This window comes from Symphodus melops (genome assembly GCF_947650265.1).
Source record: "Symphodus melops genome assembly, chromosome: 1".
NCBI lineage: Eukaryota > Metazoa > Chordata > Actinopteri > Labriformes > Labridae > Symphodus > Symphodus melops.
Genome location: NC_136691.1, coordinates 18942806 through 18956591, shown reverse-complemented (window position 1 = coordinate 18956591; position 13786 = coordinate 18942806). Strand labels below are relative to the sequence as shown.

Genomic DNA, 13786 nt, shown 5'->3' with positions numbered 1-13786 from the left:
AGACTGAGAGCTGTTGAGGAAGAGCTTCGTGTGTGTCTTTCTTCAATTCCTGCCAGGATATCAACTTTGTGTTCATCCAAACAAGCCCAGGTTTCACACTGAGTGAGGAGAAATATTTTTATTTGTGTTTATTTGTTACCAAATAAACACAAGAATTACTTTATATTGTTAATATGGGCTACATAGTTTTATTTTTTTAACATTATCGACTGGTGGTGTGCCTTGAGATTTTTTCAATGAAAAAAGTGTACCTCGGCTCAGAAAAGGTTGAAAAACACTGGTGTAGACCCTCACCCATGCAGGCTGTTTTGTTTTTCCTGAGTTTGGGAGGAGGGGTAAGAGAACATGTTTCTTTTTATATGGTTTTATTGAGAGAAGGTATAACACACGTCACTATCAGTGCTGGGGTTTAGTCAGGTTCACTATATTTAGATTTTAACGTTTGTGGGATTTTTTGGGGATTTGTTAAACTATACATTTGTGGAAAGGTTATGGTAGAAGGAGTCAGAAAATCAATGTTTGCATTTGCCCAGATGTCTATGTGGTGGCCATCTTGGATTAAAAAAAATGGCCGCCATGAAACTTTAATTTGTAATATCTCAGCTTCTGAATAAGCTGGAATCTTGATTTTAACTTCTAACCCCACATTTTCAAGGTCAGAGAATCTATTGGTGCTAGTTAGAAAGCTACACAACTTTACCATGTTAACACATAGATGTATTAGTGGGTCAAAAATGACCCGGTGTGGTAGTTTTCTTGCAATATGATTAGAATGAAAAGTTAATATTCCATGTTCCTCAAAAAAACATGTATTTTTTCATCATCCCATAGAAATACATCAGTTTTTTCTTTGAGTTTAAAATTTGTTAATGTAAAACTTGGATGCTTTGGAAGTATCAACATGCACATTTAGACCACAATATGATTAAGCAACCTTTTTAATTAGACAGTTTGCATCACTGCTTGGGAATCATCATTCTGGCACTTGCTGCTGCTCTGACACAGTACAGGTTAAATCCTAAACTCTGCAGATTTACACTTTAAAATTGGACCAACTCAGGGAAGACATTTGGGGCTTGGAGGACCTCTGTGGTCACTGGTTTCAGCATGCCATCTGAGTGTTTGAAGTATCCGCAGAGGATCCAGCTGTGGATCCTGTAGAGTAATGGCTTTCTGTACCCATACTCTTGTTTGTACATGGACTCTCAAGGTGCTGCTTCAGAGCTCAATATTTTGGAGGGCGCTCGTCATTTTCTGCCCTATGTCTGCAGAAGAAGTGCCATCACAGTTGAGGAATTGCCTTGATGTAGATCCGCTTGGGTTGGTAAACTTTAGGGCTAACAGCATTCCTTCTGTTACATCTGCTTCATCCAAAAGAATATACAGAGCATTGATAATATCTTCATCTACTTTGAGGTAGACCTGCAGCCAGGTTGCCTTGCCTATGCAGGAGAACCTTCCTGTGTTGTCAACCCCAGTGAATACATGGAAGGCTAGCAAAGCATTTGCTCTTTTTTTTTACCTAGAGCTCACAACCGTGGTTCAATATATACAACACCAGAAGCCACAGAAATTGATGTGTTCTTCAACATGAGACCATCATTTGCTGTGACTAACACACCAGATACACAATATCTGTATCTGGTGAGTAAAACACCAACTGTGCATCATCATTGATTCACTGTAAAGCCAGTACAGACAGAAATCAGCAGTCTACTTCTTCCTGGTTGTTTTCTTCAAAGACAAGGTCTTTGTTGCTCCTATTGAGCCCAGAGGCAGATGTGATAATTGTTATACAATTTCTGTAATGACTGAGATAAAAGATACATCCTATGAATGCGCTGGGATGCATCATCAGTGATGTTTTCTGAGTTCATTGGGTGTTTTCGGGTCTCCCAACATCATACATCCTCACCCAGGAAACCCAACAGGGGTTGATCAAGCCCTGACTTGCGTCCCAGCAGCATTAGGCCTCGAATCCCCCTTTTTTATCCACAGCCACCTGGAGGCTTTCTCTGCTGCCTCCGTTGCAGGCTGTTTTCTTTGTGACCCTCTCAAACCCTGCACGGTGTAGACTCTGTAGAGAGAGCGTTCTGCAAAGCCTCTGCTGCCTACCTCAACTGGATAAAAGTTTGCCCGCCACCCTCGTTTCCGGCTGTCCTCAAGGAGTTCCTGATATTTGGCCAGCTTCCTTTCAAAAGCCTCCTCAATACGGTCCTCCCAGGGCACAGTCAATTCTATCAGGGCAAGTTGTCTTGAGGCCTCTGATAAGTGACGATATCTGGTCGCAAGGATGTTTCTATGATGTGTGCCAGAAACTTGAGTTGCTTTCCCAGGTCAACCATTAACTGCCAGTCCTGTGCAGTTGAGAGTAGGCCAGCTGTGGTTTGGGCTGCTCTCCTGCCTTGACAAATGATATCTGCTTTGTGGGACGGCAGTGGAGCTTGTTGTTTTTTTCTCAATTTCTAACATTTAGCATGAGGAAATGTTCTGTAAACCCCTTATGATCATTTTGGCAAAATCGTAGTTCCCTGAAAATATTTAAGTGTTTGAGAAGTGGGGTGACTGATGTAAAATGGCCTAAAACCTCTGCAGTTTAACACATGTAAAGAAACTTAAAGGCACAGTATTTAAATTCCACCTCCAGGGGGCTCTCAATCATAAAAACAACAAAGGATGAAGTCGAGTCATGGCGGGATACAGAAAGCTCCCCCAGTATCCAAGTATAATCGGCATGTTTTTATCACAGCAACAGAATGGCAGCCTTAAGAAGCAGTTCCCGCTGCCTTATGCAACAATTATCCATGGCAACAATTAACGGTTGTGTCCGTCGTGGCGACCTCGTCATGGTGGCTGCCATAAAAGAAACTACAGTATAATAGAAATGATTTATCTGGCTTTGATAACAGTTCGAAATATAAAAAGTAATAGAAGTCCAAAATATATATATAACATAGGTTCAGTAAATTCATAGATATTTTAATAAAAAAAAAAAAACTACTAATAATAATACAGTAAATAGGAAATGCCCTGTGCAAGTAGGCAGATACTAAATAATACAGTGACAGTGGTGCATTGCAGATAATAGAACAACAACTTTATTAATCCCTTTTGAAGGTTCCAGAAGCAGGTAGCAAAAACAGGAAAAGCACTACATACAGTGATACAAACCATAAAATAAAAAGACAAGTTGTTTATAAATGTATACTGAACACAACAGCACTGAACTTTTTAAACTTGTGTGCATAGTATTTGCACCTTCTCTGTACAATCGTTACTTACCTTTAGTCAGAAACACATGAAACTTCTGTGCACTCTTTCCCTTTGGTAAAATGTTTTTGCAACATCTCAACCAACCTCATGCAAAGCTGTTGTACCTTGCTTGCATTAGTTTTACCATCAAAGTGGCCTTGATATTTGCCATATACAGTATATTAGAGCAGTCATAAGCCAATGTACATGTCATATTATGAACTAGGTTCTCTTTGCTTGATAAGTGTCTTACCGTAAAACATTGAATCCATGTTGGTGTTCTGCTGGATGGAGTTAAAGATGGCCGCCAGCTCCTGGTCAGAAAGAAACTGGGACTGGAACTGTGACATCATTGGCTCGGCCTCTGGAACCATCCGCAGTGCCACGACAGCTCTCATCGCTCACCACTTCAGCTGGTCCTCCTTCTCAAAATGCTGCTTCACAGATTTCACCTTCACCTGTGGAGACAGATTAAACTGTTTCATATCAATGATGCCAAAAAGAGCAGGTTTAGCCTGTACTCTTTTCTATGCATAGAGAGTCAACATGAACCCACCATGAGCCATCTCATGGGATCATTTGGTAACGGCAAGAAAAAACTGCCTTTTAACAGGCAAAAAAACTTGAGTGAAACCTTCCTCATGGTGAGCAGCCATTCACCTCGACTGTGTTGGACTTAAAAGTGGACAAAGAACATGACCCTCACAGTGCTGCCGGAGTTCTCCAGGTGAGTCCAGGATCTGTGCAGCAGGTAGATGACAGCGTCATCCACCCCGATGTCCGGTTGGTAGGCAAACTGCAAGGGATCCAGGTTCGAAGTCACCAGGGGGCGGAGGTTGTTGAGGATGATCCTCTCCATGGTCTTCATCAGGTGAGAGGGGAGGACCACAGGTCTGAAGTGGTTAGGCTCCCTGGGGTGCGATGTCTTGGGGACTGGAACCACGCAGGATGTCTTTTATGCTCACCTCTTTTACCAATGCCTTTTAAATTTCCCAGACAGGATTGACATCGCACCATGAAGAAGAACAATTGTAGTGGTTTATTTTTAAGAAGTGCACTCTCATGGCTGAAATATTGACAGTGTGACTATGTTAGTGAAGAACCATTTGAAGAAGTCATCATCACGACTTGAGCACTTCATCTATTTACAACATCCGACCAAAATGCTTGTCATTTGGTGCTTTATTTGACAGTTTAAAAATGTCAAGGCTCTTCAATCACTTAAAACGAGTCTTTTCAGCATGTGAAAGCTTTAGGCAAGGCAAGTTTATTTATATAGCACATTTCAACAACAAGGCGATTCAAAGTGCTTTACACAAGACATCAAATGCATCCTGACAGAAGAAAGAAAAGATACATTATAAAATCCAGTATTGCTTTTTCAGAACGATGTATAGGTTCATAAAATTGTGTTGGGTCTGTTTATAATGAACAACTACCATAGTTAATCAGCTCAGTGTGGACACAAATCTTGTTGCTTTAAAGTCCCTGTGACTGTTTAAGTCTTATGTCCAGGTGACACAGAGTCACCTCCTGGTCTTACTCGTAACAAAATGAATTCTTAATAATCCAGCTCAGAAAGCTGCCTCAGACCTCCGAGACACCCCCGCAGAGTTTTGTTGTCAGCATTGTGGTTAAAGGTTTGTTCACGGTAAACACACCTCAACAGGAGCAGAAGGGTCAGTTAGGTTATGATGAGGGTAAGGGTACACCCCCGTCTTCTAAAACTTCTGGTTGTCATGGAGTTTAGTTTCCTGTACAGCAATTTTACACACACCCCCACACATAATGCAGCGTGTGAAATGACTTCTCCCACGTGTCACAGTATGTGTTATAATTATTGAATGATGTGTTATTTCATGTGAGTTATGCAACTGTGACACATTTCTAATGCTGGAAATGGGTCAGTGAAAGGTTTACAGTATAACTGCTGCCACATGAAGACAGTGATCCCAATATTGAATGGTTTATGAGACACGTCAGACATTTTCACAATCCAGTCAATTCAACAGGCCAAAGAAGTTGAACATCAGAAACATAAATGCACACAACTGAATGGTTTTACTCAGTTGTTTATTGTTGAAAAATGTTGAAAACTGTTGGAAAATCTCTGCTGGGATTATGGGCTTTGGCCAATTTTAGTTTGTCTCATAATATGCCTAAACATTCAGTCAACCAAAATGTGAAAACCAGTCCAAAAGTGACACCTGCTGGATATTCCTTTTATTGTATTCATAACTGTTGCATTAAAGCAGTGGATCCCAACTAGTTATCCTTAGAGACCTCCCAGCAGAACTTGTGCCAAAGAAAAGCAGAGCGCCTTGGACCCAAACAAAAATAAGTAATACATTGCTTTCAAAAATGTAAATACATTGATGCATCCGTCCAACATCAGTATCACATGATATAAGCCCTGTTGACAGATATCAGCATATCAGCGAATAGTATGGCATGAAGCGATGTCAGTAGCTGATGTGTAATTTTTGGGTTGTATAAATTTAATGCTGGCATCTAGTACACTTAGTGTACTCTTCTCTGATTCAGAGAAGAGGTTGTTTTATAGGCAGATGAAGTCATCCAGAAGTCATCAAGCACAGCCAGAGCAAACTACACAGAGTCCGACAGAGACTTTAACCAGGACCCCCCTCGCCGTGAGGCAACAGCAGTTCCCTGCCATGTCGCCAGTTTTCCTTCCATGTTATATGAATAATTTAAATAAATTCTTAGATTATCAGCCACACGTTTCACTTTGATGTATTTTCAAGAAGTTTATTTTATATTGTTTGTAACAGCACGAACATTTCTCTGATCAATAATTTGGTTTTTTATCTGCTCTTAGTAAGTAAATAAAGTTAATCCTCCAACAACACTACAACCCAAAGTGTGGGAAGAAAATACAAACATTAGTAGTCAACATATTAAATGTTGTTGTGATACTGTAAGTACTCGGCCTGGAAAAAAAATGAGAGGACTGTTGCTTGAATTATCATAATTTATTTTCCAAGGTTCACTTCAATGCAGGTTTAAACCCCTGCTGGATTGTGGCAAAAAACTCATCATCCTCTAGGTGGCAGTAGCTCACCACACTGCTGACTCAGCAGCAGAGATATCAACTGAATTTAACACAATGTACATTATCTTTTCGTGAAATGGATCACGGATAACAGGAAATCATTTTGTAAATAAGTGTAATCCAATTTTTGTAATGATTTGATGCCCCTTCTCCTTCTATACATCACTCTACTTGCTAGATGATTTATGAACACAGAGCAGCACCTATGGGTGGGGTTTGCTGGCAGTCACCCACTGCCTTATAGAATTACACATGCTTAATGCCATATCTTATTAGCTGTAGGGTAAAACAAATCGTTCACATAAACAGCAGGAAGTTACTGTCATTCCAGTGTTAATGCAAATATTCAGTTATCGTGTACAGATTGATGCCTCCTTTATTTAGTTGTGACACAACGGAACACATTAATGATGGTGAGGCACGTTACAGCATAGAACATAGTTGACCCTGTGAATCTAATCTAATCTCTCATAGGCATTAAATTCAATGTGTACTATCAGAGAAAAGCTTGTTTGAGTCGACGGTGGCCTGTGAGGCCCAGTCATGGCCCTGAGCAAGGACAACTGAACCTTGTTTATTGTCTGCACTAATGTCCTCTCAGGGCATGGCCTGAAAATGAGCGTAATATGTTGACATAAGGCAGTGGTTGTTGTTTCCGAGAGTGGACTGTAGATGCATACTGAGAGCATAAAATAATAAATTCAGTGATATTAACATTCAGGGCCCGAAGGTGGAATACAAAAACAAATGCCATGTACGCACTCGCTCTCTTCGCTGTTCGTCCTTGGTGTTTGGACAGTGCAAAACAACACTTTCCACTCTTTCATCTCCTGATGTCCATACTTGGCAAGATGCCATGACACTGTTGCTAACGGCTGCATGGGCTTGTTTACTCAGACTGTTCAAAAATACACGTTCATAAAAAGGACACACTCATAAATGCGATAATATATTCCGCAATCCAGTGTTTAATCTTGTTAATCGGCTTCACTCTCAGAAATTCCCTACTATGCCTGTTTTCAGATCCTCCCAAAACACTTTTGTTGAAAATGTTGAGTGATATGTCAACATTTCCATTTTTGTGGGTCAGAATTGAAATGCTGCCAGAACAGATGTGAGTGTGGATTGTAAATGTCACCATTGCTATTTGATGACAGGGCTTTTTGTTGCCCAGTGGGTCAGGTGCATTGAATTGTCAGTTTTGTCTTTCTCTCAACCTCCCTGTACCAAGAAGCATTCAAATGTCAGGCCTCTGGTTGCCTCATGCAGAGGGAAGACCACATGGTGTGGACGTGTGTGTACTGCAAGTCCCTCTTTTCTGGAGAAACTTGACTAAACTGCTTCTTCTGGTTTGCAGAAACAAATGTGCTCATATTTTTCAAAAACCCTGAAAGGAAGACATCTATGAGCTTTAAAATCAAAGTGACACCTCACCAAACAGAAGTCAGGCCTGCACATAAACTGCCTGTTGTCATTCAGTCTGACTCTTCTGTCTTGTCTGGACTGTCTTCCTGAATATTCAGATCAACTCACAGCTGCTTCAAGGTCCCAAAAAATCTTTTAAGTCTCAAACTTCCCTTGGCCTTAAAGCGTCACCCTTGTGCCACAAAGTGTCTCCACGCTTGGCCTCTGTTAGTGGAGTGTGCTGTGCAGTCACACACACAGATACACACACACACATGCGTCCTGACAGCAAACAGTAAACAGTCGGCCCCAGATCTGCCAGGCTCTCCTTACTAGGGAGTACTTGTTGGATCTTTCTGAGCATTTTGATCTTGTTAGCTTGCTCATAAGCCGACCACTCCTCTCTGTCGCCAGCTTTCTTCCTGTTTCTTTGCAGCTCAACGAATAAATATCAAAGCTGCTGCATGCAGACCTTAGTTGCACTGATGTTGTACACGCTTTGTGATGTTGCTCGCTGTGAATCCTGTATGTACATTTTTCTCTTTCTTTCTCTTCTGCTTTTTTGCCAACAAAAGCTGCTTTTAACTAGCACTGGGTGGCCTGCTGAAAAGGATTCCAGGGTTATTGATGGCAGCAACATTTCCTTTTGTGTCCAGATCGATGGCCTGAGGTCTGCAGTTGAATAATGGCTGCAGTGACATGTCAGAAAACAGCAGTATAGCGGCAATGGAGGTACTGACTTATTAGTGTGTCTGTGTGTGTGAGTGATTGCATTTTAGTGACAAAAGAATTACAGAAATCACTCATAAGAGAGTAGCAGAGTAAATACCTAAACCCACAGCTTTCTGAAGCTTTTGTGCACCAACAGCCCACGCTTTGTCATCAGATTAGTGTCAGACATTAACGGGGGCGGTGTGTACTCAGGAAGTGTAGGTAGACGAGTATTTGTTGCTCTGATATTTAAAAAATAAAAATCTGTTTGCCCTGGAGCTCGACTCTATGCTTGAATATTCATGTCTTGCATTAGTGTACCGACAATGAAAGCCAGCTTATATTCTGGCTCCAACAATATGGTGCCGGACAAAAATCACCCCCTTTGATAAATTGTAATTCTTTTAATCGCCAAAATTGCAAGCAAAAATATGAATGGGGAATCTGGCTTGTATGCATGTCTGATTTGAAAAGGGTCTGGGGATAATCTTCAATGCAGCACCATTCACAGTTGTTTTCATTACAGTTTTTTGGCCCATTTACCTCGTCATTTCGCATTAATTACCTCAGATTTTACACATCATGTCTGCAATGATCAACGAAGAACCAATGAAATGAGGAAACACAAATATGCAAAGAAGCTAGAGTCGGATTTTATCGGACAAACGAGTGAAAACTGTCATGATGTGTTCTTGTTCAGTTTTATGTTTTGTTCATTTCTGTGTTTAGAATTCATTTCCTGTCTTATTTTGTTTTCATTCCATGTGTTGCTGTAAATCTCTGATAAAAGTTTCTAGTGCTTCCTCTTTTATTTTCACAAATATATCTTCTCTCTTAGTCTTCACTTATTTTGTAATGATTGCCTTTTGTATCATCTCTTACTGTTGTCCTTGCCCATGTACTGTTTTATTTCTGAGACCCGTCTGCAGTGGTTTCTGTTTTACGACGTATAGGTCCAAGTTCCAAAGATGTCTAGTCTTACTTTCTCCCTTTGCATATATGCACATCTTTCTCTGTATCTACGATGCAGCAACATTTTAAAGATACTCAAACCTATAACCTATTGGATATCAAGACCACAAAAATTAATTTTTTTAAAAGTCAAAAACAATAAAATCTATCGATATTCTAGAATTAAAAACGGCACAAATAATGTTCAAGCAAAAAATAATTTATTACCTGTAAATTTAAAATATTATTCTTCAATAGAGAAGGAATTTATGTGAGGGGGAAAACAGATTTTAAAACTGTGACTGTGCGTATCACCATGAAAAGTATTTGTATTTCCATCCGGGGGGTAAAACTGTGGACCACTATGAGTGTGGAGGCAATGTACAAGCCAGACTCAGTTTAAATACAGGTATAAAGAAGCGATTTTCATTACACTAGTACTGCTCTTCAAACCCACCACTGCCCTATTAACCACCTGCTGGATCCAACCAGAGAGAGTTAAAGTTTTTATCTCACCACTGCTCAAATTTCTGCAAGGAGGTCAGAGCCAAGACACCAAACCCAAACCATGATTTAAAGAAACATTTCAAAGCATTACAAATGTTTGGGATTTCGCCTGTGGCTGAGTAGTGTGGAGAAAAGATTGTCCCAAAGGACAAGCAGGAGCAGGCTCCAATCACTCACATGGTTCATAAAGTTGATTCATTCACATGTGACTCATCAGTCATCAGCATTCATTTGCAGATATGATAGTAAGTCCAATATTCAACCTCTTGTGCCTATACATTTTTATGACAGGTAAATCTTTGTTTAAAAAAACAAAACGGACAGCCACAATTTTCAATGCCTTGTTGCTAAATGTATCTGTTAGCTGTTAGCTATAGCTATGTTTAGCTATTTAAAATCTTACTATAAATAATTATCAAAGGGAGAACCAACTTTGAAACCAATACAGGATGAAGAAGCACACTGTATCACTGTAGTGAGTAGCGGTGGTGTTTCCCTCTCCACTGGCGGTGACTGAATGGCCGGTTGACACCATGTTCTTATGCAATCAGCCGAGGTATCAGAGCATGACTATTGAGGAGGCGCAAGGGACTATAGGCTGCCAGCAATGGCCACCTAGTGACACAGTGTGTGGGACAGAGAGAGCGAGAAAAAGAAATCAAGTGAGGCAGTGGTCAGAGGACGATTTTAATATGAGAGAAAAGGAAGGAATGGACAAATGGAGTAAAGACTGAAAGGACTGAACAAGAAAGAAGAAACGGTGCAGGGAGAAGGATTCAGAAAAATCCATTCAAAGACACAAAAGGACTTATAGGTAATGAAAGGAATGAGAAAGCAACAAACAAACTACGAGATCTGAAACAGAAGGATGAGTATAAAGGAGGAGACGGAGCCCGTTAGTGAGACTGCTGTCTCTAAGGCTCAGTGGAGAAGTCCAGTGCAGTCACAGGGTCTCATGACTAACACACTGTGGTACCTATACTCCTGTGCCTTCTTTATTACCACCCTGTCCAGGTCCCCTAGCACACTGCTTTTTGATTTATGCCTTAATTAGCAGCCTATGATGGTGGTAAACTCAGGCCCTTAACATTCGCTAATAAGAAATCTATCTTCTTAATGCACAGGCTACTATATATGTAAACCCCAAGTAGTAACAGAATTATGTAGAGAATCAAATTGCAAACATTATGTGCATCAAAGGAACTACATATTAACCTTAATGAGTCCTTGCATCTGATTTATGAACTATAGGTAATGCGACAGAACCATATAAATATGTGTACAAGAAGAGTTTGCAGCGTTTTTTGTTACTGAAAGTAAATATTTGATAATCAGTAAATATCTGTTTTATGTAGTCAGAGATCGCCTTATTATTACTATCATGTATCTTCCTTTTATTATTGCTACTTTTGCATCATGAGATCTGCAAACGCACAGAACGCAAACGCACAGAATTTCCCTCGGGATCAATAAAGTATCTATCTATCTATCTATCTATCTATCTATCTATCTATCTATCGAAATAGCCTTCAAAGTCTGTGCTTTTATACCACACGTCTCTGACAGCGTCACAGCCTGCAGGACTCCCACTTCTCTCTCACTGTCGACAGTCGTGACTCAGAGATACTTTTCCATAGGACACACTTGAATTCTGCTGTAAGTATAAAAATGTCAGACATTCTTCCTCTAATATTATCTTGTCCGTAGGAACCTCCGTTTATAAGAAAACTCAAACAAATTTAACTGTTATCTTCATCTTGCAGTGCATGAAGTTCCCAAAGATTCATCAGTCCAATAAAATATTCAGTAAGGCTTTTATCAAATTAGAAAACCACTCTGCCTCAAAGCTCTTTGCTGTCACTTCTTGCAGTCAGTGGATACTGTAGCCCTGCGGCCTCCTTGCTTGCTCTTTTTCCACCCCGCCTCAAGGATTACAATGAAGTTGTCAGATTACAGAAGCCCCCTTGATGTGAATGGGGCTTTAATGCTAATTTTAGCAACCCTTATCAAGTCCTAACCTTCTTAATCCTGAATAAAGGACAGACATGACGGCACTCTGTGGACACTCTTTTTTAAAACAACACAAGCGTTATCCTCATATAGCAGCCATGAACTAGCATTGCTTCTGCTGATTTTCAATAATAGGCTAACAAGCTCTCCTTTTAATGCCATCATCACAGACAGCACACTGTGTGCTGCTGCAGGGAGGTGGTGTCTCTGCTCCATTTGCTGGCTGCTGTTGCTAATGATGACATGAATCTATATATAGACGGCTGTGTTGGCTTTGATGGTATAGAGCGGTATGGTATAGACAGATAGACCAGAGACAGAAAGTGAAAGGAGCTGCGTGAGAGAAATCAGTGTGGAGGTAAGAGAAGAGACATGAGAATACTTAAATTGTAAGGCAGATGGAGATGGAGTGTGTGACAGCTACTGTATGGAGGCTCAGGATGTGTGAAAGGAAAGAAACCTTGAGAGTTTCATTCTTTCTCTCCAAGTGTGATATATCTGCAGAAACCACAAACTAAAACTGAAAACTTCAAAAGTCACACAAAGAAACAACTGCATTTTGGAAAGTGTTCAGAAACTGAACAGAGAAGTCAGCATAACTGCTACTACCTGTACCTAACATATAAAGTTAAACATGCTCTTCTATATTGTGATCAAGCTGGTAGTTTCGATGACAGCAGGACAAAGTACGTCCATGCGCTTAGTATGATTCAGACTGGGACAGTAAGTTTGGAGAAAAACATTTCACAGCAGAAGATATTTGCCTTCATTGCATGACATATGAAGATGTTGGCTAATGTTACCAAATTGAAATTTAACTTGATGAGTAACCATCATCCTCACATCATCAGTTTACAAAATTACACAGTCTTGCTTTCAGCTCTATGTTGGTCTTCCATCCTTCCATCCTCGTGACATTTATATTGCTTTATTTGTAATGCATTTACCGGCTAGTTGCTAACTTTGGCAACTAGCGGGGAAACTTTTTTCTAATCAACATTTTCCAAAGTGTGCAGGGACTCACCAAACTAGTGAAGTTACAGAGTTTAACAGCGAGCTGAAAGGCTTTAAATGCATGTATAATATGATTAGCTTGTCTTTACTATACGTGGCAAGCTCCAGTGAATGAAATCAATGAAATGTTAATTTTACAACAAAAATAATCAGACTAGTATGTCTTGCCCAAGCAGCAACCTCTGGTCTTGAAAAATTAAGCCAATGTCGAACTGAAAAATCCTGCAGTTGGCAAGTCCCCGCTTGAGGCTGGCTCCAAGAGCTCTGAAAGTTATATAGGCATAATTAGGGCCCTGGTTTAAGTCGACTGACCGGCAGGTGCATTGTAGCTATTTGCCTCAAATTATTTAAATGTTACTAAATAGATCAAAAGTTAAGGGAAGATGTAATTTCCAATATGGTGACCACCATGGTCATGCTTCAAAGTGCCTCTTTGGAAACCAGTTTGTGAAATCACTGAGACATTGTTCATGTTTTATACAATGGATCTTCCACATTGTAGATGTTTGTCCTTTAAGTGGTGAGTGTGGAGAACACACTTGACAAAGGCTCAAAGGAACCAAAGTGTTGTGTTTTTTCTGATAAATGGTGATGCTGAACAAGTAGTTTGTGCACAATTTTCTCTTTACATGGCTCCTTTGTAGTGGTGTAATTTGACTTTCAAAGTTTATTCATTTGCATTTAAAGAACGTAAACAGCTATGAGATTTTGCACCCTGGATATTCCCTTTCTTTGATGAAACAGCGTGGTTCAGTTGGTTGCAGGTCAGACACACTTTCCCTCTCTGTAATCTGTGACTTTAGCTACTTAAATGGTACACTGCTTTCCTCCCTCAAAGGCTCTTGTCCCCTTTACTCTTTCGTG

At 40.2% G+C, this 13786-nt stretch overlaps 1 long non-coding RNA gene across 1 annotated transcript in view; it reads right to left on the bottom strand.

Moving 5' to 3' along the window:
- Positions 1–3221: 3221 nt before the first annotated feature.
- Positions 3222–13786, bottom strand: part of LOC306830190 — a 332171-nt gene continuing 321606 nt past the window's right edge. The window contains exon 3 of the long non-coding RNA XR_013779936.1: positions 3222–3710. This is a non-coding gene — a long non-coding RNA (uncharacterized lncRNA). The remainder of the gene's footprint in view (positions 3711–13786) is intronic.